Source organism: Diplotaxodon limnothrissa, linkage group LG10, assembly GCF_057381915.1.
Source record: "Diplotaxodon limnothrissa isolate DT_005_m linkage group LG10, D_limnothrissa_male_GT1.1, whole genome shotgun sequence".
Taxonomy (NCBI): domain Eukaryota; kingdom Metazoa; phylum Chordata; class Actinopteri; order Cichliformes; family Cichlidae; genus Diplotaxodon; species Diplotaxodon limnothrissa.
Window position 1 is genome coordinate 19,828,828 of NC_140605.1, and position 9,067 is coordinate 19,837,894.

Below are 9,067 nucleotides of genomic sequence, written 5' to 3' on the forward strand. Positions count from 1 at the left end.
ATACTCACCGGACATGTCACCCATTGAGCATGTTCGGGATGTGCTTGACCGGCGTATACGACAGCGTGTACCAGTTCCCACGAATATCCAACAACCTCACACAGCCATTGAAGTGGAGTGGACCAACATTCCACAGGCCACAATTGACAATCTGATAGACTCCATGCGACGATGTGTTGCACTGCATGAGGCAAATGGTGGTCACACCAGATACTGACCGGTTCTGGATCCCCAGACCCCCAATAGCGCAAAAAAACTGCACATTCCAGGGTGGCCTTTTGTTGTGGGCAGTCTGAGGTACACCTGTGCACTACTCATGATGTCAGATCAGCATCCTGATGTGGCACACCTGTGAGGTGGGATGGATTATCTCAATATGGCAGATGTGCCCACTACCACACATTTGGACTGATTTGTGACCACTGTTTGGGAGGGATGGTTATATTGTGTATCTGGAATGAATTTTAGGTCTCTACGTCCATCCCATGGGGAATGGGAGCAGTAACAAAGGTGTTGCGTTTATATTTTTGTTGAGTGTACATTTGGCCCGCGAAGCCATACCAAATTACTATCAGAGCTGGCCTACTGGTATTATACTAGAGATGGACCGATCCGATATTCAGTATCGGTATCGGTCCGATATTGACGTAAATTACTGGATCGGATATCAGAGAGAAATTTAAAATTTTTATCCGATCCAGTGAATATCACAAAAGCACCTCAAAAACTCGCTAACATGGTATAACCATGCATAACCTTAGCACGTCAGAGCAGTATGCGTCACGTGATCGAGCGGTTATCGTGTGGGAGAGCTCAGAGCCATCATGTCAGCAGTGTGGACTTATTTCAAACTAAAAGACGAAAAAAGCAAGACTGCCGAATGCAATTTATGCGATGCAAGTGTTTCGCGAGGTGGTAGCAGTGTGGGGAATTTTAACACCACAAACATGATTAAACACTTACAGAAACACCACGCAAAGGAGTACGCGGAATTTAGCCTGGCCTCCAAAGCTAAGCAGAAAAGTGTACCATATCAACAAACGCTTTTGGAAAATATTCAGAGACGTGAGAAATTCCCTCCGGAAAGCAATAGAGCGAAGCTGATAACGGAGAAAATAGTTGAATTTGTTGTGCTTGATGACCAGCCCCTTTCCGTTGTGGAAAATGATGGTTTTCGACGCTTAATTGAGCATTTAGAGCCTCGCTACATGCTGCCAAACCGGCATTTCATCTCGGAGGAAGCTATCCCAGGCAAGTACAAACAGGTGCGCAAGTTCATCTCCGAAAGTTTGGAAATAATTCCCACGTTAAGCATGACGACTGATATCTGGAGCTCGGACGTTTGTCCGTTGTCCCTGCTAAGCCTGACTGTACACTGGATAGACTCGAGTTTTACAATGCAAAAAGCAGTGTTGCAGGCCAAAGAGTTTCGTGGTTCACACACAGGAGAGTCCATCGCTGCAGCTATGGAGGAAATGTTAAATGTGTGGAAAATTCCGAAGAATAAAGTCCACGTTGTTTTGCGAGACAATGCCAGCAATATAAAAAAGGCAATGGACCGGCTAGGTGTTGCAAGTTTGGGATGCTTCGCGCACAGTTTGCAACTTGTGGTGAATGAGGGACTGCTTGCACAACGTGGTGTATGTGATGCTGTGACAGTGGGCAGAAAAATAGTGGGTCACTTCAAACACTCACCACAGGCATATTCGCGTTTGGAGGACATTCAAATGGAGCTGAACATGTCACCCAAACGTCTGATACAAGATGTGCGAACAAGATGGAATAGCACATATTATATGATCAAGACCCTCACAGAACAGAAGCGAGCCTTGTGTGCATATTCTGCAGAGTATGATCTGCCTGCCACACTTAGTGCACAGCAGTGGGGGTTACTGGAAAAGGTCCTGACAGCTCTAGCTCCCTTTGAGGAGTTAACAAAGGAGGTAAGCGCATCATCCTCATCTGCATCTGATGTCATCCCTATTGTCTGCGTCCTTAAGCGCGTGCTCTCCCAAGAAAATGAGGCCGACGATGGAATAAAGAAAATGAAAGGCACTCTTCTCGAAGCGGTTAACAGACGCTTCAGAGACGTGGAATCCGAGCCACTATACACAGTTGCAACACTGCTGGATCCAAGATATAAAGACAGGTATGTAAGGCTTCACTCATGTTATTTTAACAGATCAACTTGTTTTGTGTGTGTGTGTGTGTGCGTGTGTGTGTGTGTGTGTGTGTGTAAGTGCATTAGAGAGAGTGTGTCAGAAAATGGTGAGGACATTCTAGATTACTTGTGATAGACTTGTCATTCAGTCAGGACACCACCATTGCGCATTATAACATGTATTGTCTGATTCAGAGTAGTACAGCAAAGTATGTTGAGGTCTTTATAATGGGCATGGAATAAATAGCAAGAATGAGGAATGATAGTTTAATCACACTGCTGAATGATACTAATGATAAATTTAATGATTGTTTAATATTCAAGTTTGGACTTTTTTCATTTCAGGTACTTCACGAGTGTAGAAACCTCAAAACAAGCTAAAGATGCTTTGATGGCAGAGGTGAGGAAGATGGAGTTTTTGAGAACTACATTAAACTCCTCAGAGCCAGCAGAGGGGACATCAGCAGTCTTGGAGCCAGCAAAGAAGACTTGAAAGTGTTTTTGATGAAATCCTGAAGGAAAACACTCAAGATCCTGTTCCTCAGTTAGCCACGACAAGTGCACGCATTGAAGTGCAAACTTACCTTAGTGAGCCGACCATTCAATGCTCAGATAATCCACTGCTGTACTGGCAAATCAACAAACTTAGATTTCCCACTCTGGTTTCTACAGCAGCTAAATTTCTCTGTGCACCTACCACAAGTATTGAGAGTGAGAGACTCTTCAGTACAGCCTCCATTATCATTAATGAAAGGAGAAGCAGGCTGACAGCTGAGAAGGTTGAAATGTTGATCTTTCTGAAGAAGAACCTACCTCTCATGTTAAAGTGAAAAAAAAAGTTACAACTGCATTATTACAAGAATGTTGTTTGCTCTGCTAAAATTGCACCTTTTTTCAGTACCAAAGGGGTTTTGAAATTTGCATAAAGTTGCACTTTTATTTACTTGAATTTTACTTCAAATACTTCGACATTTAAAGTTCAGCATAATGTTGCACTTTTATTTTGATGAATGTTACTTTAAATACTTCGACATTTAAAGTTCTGCATTATGTTACGCACTTTCAGGATGGATATTTTGATAGTGGTGACAGCTAAACAGTGCTAAAGTTTAAATAAAGAGATATGCATTGTTGAAGTGAGCAATATTTTGGGTGCAGTCTTTTTCTTGCATGCAAGTATAAGAGAATAGCTTTAGTGTTTTGTCTTTTTAAATTTGACTTTGAACTTATACAAAAACAGTTTAAAAAATAGATATATCGGATTTATATCGGTATCGGCAGATATCCAAATTTATGATATCGGTATCGGTATCGGACATAAAAAAGTGGAATCGTGCCATCCCTATATTATACAGCTAATATATATATTGTTTAGTACTAAGCTTTGCTTGTTCCATATTCAGTTTTTCAGCAAAACGTGTTTGAGTCCATAAGAAAAGATTCATTCTTATATCTGGAGGAATAAATATATTTCAATAAATATTAACGTTAGCCCGCGACTTTGTTCCAGTTTTGAATTTTGCATGCACACTGTACTGTACACAAGAAGTCAATGTGGGCCCTGTTCATTTTTTAAATAAATAATTAAGCTCAACAATCTGCAGTGGTCATTAGAGCAGGGTGATATGGCCAAAAATATTTCTCACAATATATATTTGAAAATTTGCGATAACATTATAGCTGACGATATAACTAATGCCAGACAAAATACAACTCCACAACTTTACTAGCGCAAAAAACCCATCCATTTATTTTCACTTAAACAAGCAGCTGTTTTTCATGTGCATTAAAGCTATATAAAATATTAAAAGTGCAAATGCAATTTCTTGCTGAAAGTTTAACCAAAAGGCATTTCCAGTAGAAATGGGCTGACATATCCTGAGCATAACCATGTATAATATCCACTGAAGTTAAAAAGAGGTATGCGTATGTTTTGGACCATAAGGTGCACGGGATTATAAGGCACATTATCTGACTGCTTTGTTTAGCTTAAATCAAAGTTTATTCAACTCATTCTTCTTGCTTCCTCCACGTCTGTACCATTGATTCATTAATGCTGTATTCTGTCACAGCTGCTCTATTCTCATGTTGTTGCAGTATATTAATGACTAACTTCGTACTATGAATGGATTATCTCAGTTGTTCTTCTGACTGAAGTTTGGTCCGTTTACAGCACCCTGCCATGCAATTGCATTTGTCTCTAACCATCAGGAACCCTCACACTAACTTTTATCGAGTGGAAAAGTGTTAGCGTTCATCCTGCAGCTTCACTGTTTATGTCATGCTAACATAGCTGTTTCGCTAGCGTTCAAGTTGGTCATCATTATATACCACCTAGCCCAACTTCAGTAACCCTACAAACGTCACTGCTGTTTAGTTTCCTGTCTTCATTTATGTTGGAAGTGATAGCAGAGCTGTACGTTTGAATTTTTTCAGAAATCTCTCCGTCAGAACATGGTATATCATGCTTAGGTAACTAGCGAAACTAGCGAGCTAACTTCCTACTAACTTCTAACTCCGTTAAATGTAATGAATTCTGTTTTCACGGATGCGTGGATGTTAAACTTACGTGTTACACCTGGTAAAGCAGGTCATTTTATTAAAGTTGAAAGAATTTAGACAGTTTTGGGGCGATCGTGGCTAAAGAGTTGGCAGTTCGTCTTGCAATCGGTTTGAGCCCTGGCTCCGACAGTCTTGGTCATTCTGTCCTTGGGCAAGATACTTCACCCGTTGCCTACTGGTGGTGGTCAGAGGGCCCGGTGGCGCCAGTGTCCGGCAGCCTCGCCTCTGTCAGTGCGCCCCAGGGCGGCTGTGGCTACAATGTAGCTTGCCATCACCAGTGTGTGAATGTGTGTGTGAATCGGTGGATGACTGAATGTGTAAAGTGCTTTGGGGTCTTTAGGGACTAAGTAAAGCAGTATACAAATACAGGCCATTTACCAGTTACCATTTTCAGACCTTTCAGACCGTTTTGGACCCAGATTACTCCCAGATTTACGAGCACCTTAGTCCGACAAATACGGCAATAACGACGGCCCGCTTGCATCTTCCACAAAAAAATGTGCTTTGGTGGGTATCTGACAGACAAACACCAAAGCAGTTCCACATCATTGAAGTTGCACCATTTTTACAAACCAATTCTGGTTCATCCGTTTCACTCAACAATCCCCTTTCCCCCTTCTCATTCTCCATTGCCGCCTTGCTTTTTTGGCCATGTGCGTATGAAAACAAAAGCACTGCGCATGCGCGTTTTACCCATATTCTATCGTAATATTTTATTTTCTTATCGTTGCCAAACATTGTACCGGTATTACCATGAACGTTATAATATGGACCAGCCCTAGTGGTCATAAACTGAGCAATTACACCACATTTCATAAATATGCTTATAAGTCTGCACAATTCAATTTAATTTTCAACATACTGTAGTCTACAATTACTTTCATGGTTTAAAAGAGTTCAGCTATCAGCCTTAAATGTTCATCAGTTTCTTCATTTTTATTTAAGAATTTATGATTTCTATGGTATTTAAAACAAAAACTTTACATTGTGATATTATTTTTGTCTCAGTTTTCTAACACACTCTGTCCTCATCCCTCCCACTACCCTCAGGGCAACCTTTATTTTCCTTTTTTCTTTACTTCATCATCTTTAACACATCTTCCATTTCTTGTATGCCACACAGACAGGCCCTCTACAAAAATCAAGCACACAAGTCTGTTATGAGTGTAGGCTTCTTTCAGCTGTTTTTCAACATGTTTGGTTCAAGGGACAATTACAGCACCAGCAGCCTGAACCATTTTCTTTCCATTGGAGGTCAAACCAGGTCATCATCATACCATAATTGCAAATTATGCAATGATCCTGATAAGTGTGAAAGTTGAATTAAATGTCCTTATGCACATGTGTTTATAAAACATCTCAATTTCTCAGTGTCTCAATTTCTGCTCTGACATGTGGATTGTAGGGTCAGAATTTTTTTTAAACAACATAAAAGCATGAATCTATTCTGCCTTGTATCAATGGTTCAGGCTGCTAGTGCTGTAATTGTGCCGGGATATTTTCTTGTCACACTTTGGGGCCCTTCGTACCACCCAAAGCTCACAAAGCTCAAATCATCTCAAACTGTTTTCTTGAACATACCAAAGAGTCATGTTCAAGAAACCAGATTTCACCAGATGACAGTCCAATAAGCATCTCTGGCAAGTGCGCAGGACATGCACACCTGACAAATCTGCAGCAACTGCAAATGATGTGTCCAAAATCTGCGAAGATTGTTTACAGCACCTTGTTTAATGAAGAAGAATGAAGTTAGGCCTAAAGGCAAAATTGTGGCAGTTATAAAGGTTATTTATTTATCAAGACAGCCTGCTACATGTAAAAGAAGCCATATAAGCCCTTCTTTCATACTGTTCTTTGCCCCTTGTGATTTTCGTTGTTTTTTCCTATCAGCCTACCTTCTGACATGTCTGCCCAATGTGATGTTTGTGTAAAGTTGGTCAGAAGGTTCCTTTGTAAGTGCGCATGCGCCATTAGCGTGCTGCCTGCTGTAACCCTAATTTCCCTCGGGATTAATAAAGTATTTCTGATTCTGATTCTGATTCTGAAAATGTAATTTACCATCAATTATTTGGGGCAGTTGACTATATTTCAAATGGGGCCTATACCAAGGCCTATCACAATACGTAAAGGTCAGTGGAGTCAAGTGTCACACCTTTTATCTTGATTTAATGTGTAACCATATAAAACTCTGATGTATTGCACATTTTGGCGTAATTGGAAAGTCTGAATTTTATTCCCATTTTGTTACAGCAGGGCCCCCGCCAGCCCATGGTCTTTGGACCCAAAATGAAGAAGTGGATTGATCATTGTGACCCTTACAAAGCATTGAGTCAGTGAGTATAATATTATGTGAGTTATATGAGATCAACTGAAGGGAATTCATGTGTTTTGATTTAATGTGAGGATTGGCTTCAAAATTAAGACACTACATGAGGCCACATAATGAACATTACCAAGACTGTGTGTTTTGCTGCAGGCCTTGTAGACCCTGTGCAGAGAAGCACGGGCTTTCATCTAAAAGTCACTAATTCTATTATTTAAAAGAATTTAAATGAAAATTCTCTTTTAAGAAAGAACACTACCTGCTATATTCTGCCTTTTTTTCTGTTCCAGAGCAAAAATCCACAAAAATAATAAATAAGATATAAGCTCAAAAACCAAAATGTCATAGTCAGATGTGTAAGAAAGACCCCTGTGATGGAAGCATCTGAATGCACCTTTAAAATGACTAGAAAAAACAAAAAGTTCTTGAACAATTATAAGTTGAGCCATCTGTGTGATAAATATTTGTGTTTTTCTCTGAAGCCTCTCAGGATCAATTAGTCAGTTTGGTCATAACAAGTTTAGCAGACAACAGTGTTGTCCTCCAAGGAACAGCCTATTAGGAGTAGAAAAACAGATCAGGCCTCTTGTGGGGGGAAAATGAGAAGATACAGTGGCACTGTGGTGGGATTCCTCTGGGATCAGCCTGAAGAGTAGTTCACAGACCTCTTTGTAAGGATGGAAAGTAAGATCATGCTAATTCTGTAAACCTGTAATCTTTTAGGGCCTTTTCACTTATTATTCAGGCAACTCAGGCCTAGGGACTGTATTATACCAAGTGATTTGGTGAACAAACTCACTGAAAGAGTCAATCACAGATCAATAATTAGGCCCAAAATTCATCAGACAAATACACACAGTTTTGTCTCTACGTCACCACAGTTGATTAAATAAATCAATATGTGACTGGTAGGGGTGCAACAATACATGTATCTGTATTGAACCGTTCAATACAGTGCTTTGGGTTCGGTACGCATATGTATTGAACAATATAAAATTTTTAATTTATTTGATCAACTTTTCTTCTGATGATGCCGTCTGTGTTGAGGGATCAGTGGATCTGCGTTTGATTACTCCGCCTAGGCTGCATTGTCGAGCGCAGATCCACTGAGCGCCGCCCATATGCATTCACTCAAGTTAGCATGGCAACTGCCTCAACGCTACCCAAAATTGAACCTCATCCACCGTCATTCAGATCTGGCATTTGGAACCGTTTTGGTTTTCATGTTAAGTAAGACTCTACTTCAGCACGTCGTGGACAAAAGTACAACAGTATGTCGAATGTGCCACGCAATGCTCAATTACATTGGTCGGAACACAACGAATATGACTGCACATTTACGCTGACATCACGCTAATGCAAAGACAAGTGGAAGCAGACAAAAACAACAATAAACACGCATGCTACAAACTTTACCCAAGTTATTTAGACAGCCGTTAGCACATGATTCTAAGAGGGCAAGAGATAGCCAGGGCAATTGTTACTTTTATTGCTGTCGACAAAATAGCTTTTATTTTGGAAAGAGCAGTTTCTCTGTAATAAACTCTTTTTCCACAGATGAGTGATTTCTCCATCAGATAATTTTTATTTTTTATTTTGTTGTTTCAGCAACATTTAATTTAGAAACTATACTTTTGAGTTAAAAGAAATAATTTATAATTTGAATAACTTAAAAAAGGCATGAACATTTTTTTTGTATCAAAAAAATATCGAACCGTGACACCAAAGTATCGTAACAAACCAAACCGTGAATTTTGTACATCGTTGCACTCCTAGTGACTGGAGCTCATTCATTCAGGTTAAATCTAAGCAGGAGTACATAAAAATGCCTCCAATACCTGAAAAGTTAATGTAACACTTCATACAACCTCTTAAATGAAAACTTAAACTCTCCATTTGAATCATATCTTGACTGTTTTAATATCTATTATGGTGATGCGTAGAGGCAAAACTCCAAACACTGTCCAACATATTGTGAAACTAAGTGTAAGTTACAACCACAGTGCTGTTTCAGTTTTCTT

General features: G+C 39.9%; 1 pseudogene; it reads left to right on the forward strand.

Annotated features, from left to right (window-relative positions):
• The first annotated feature begins 1,931 nt into the window (after positions 1-1,931).
• On the forward strand, positions 1,932-2,991 carry LOC146624308 (zinc finger BED domain-containing protein 4-like; annotated as a pseudogene).
• The last annotated feature ends 6,076 nt before the right edge of the window (positions 2,992-9,067 follow it).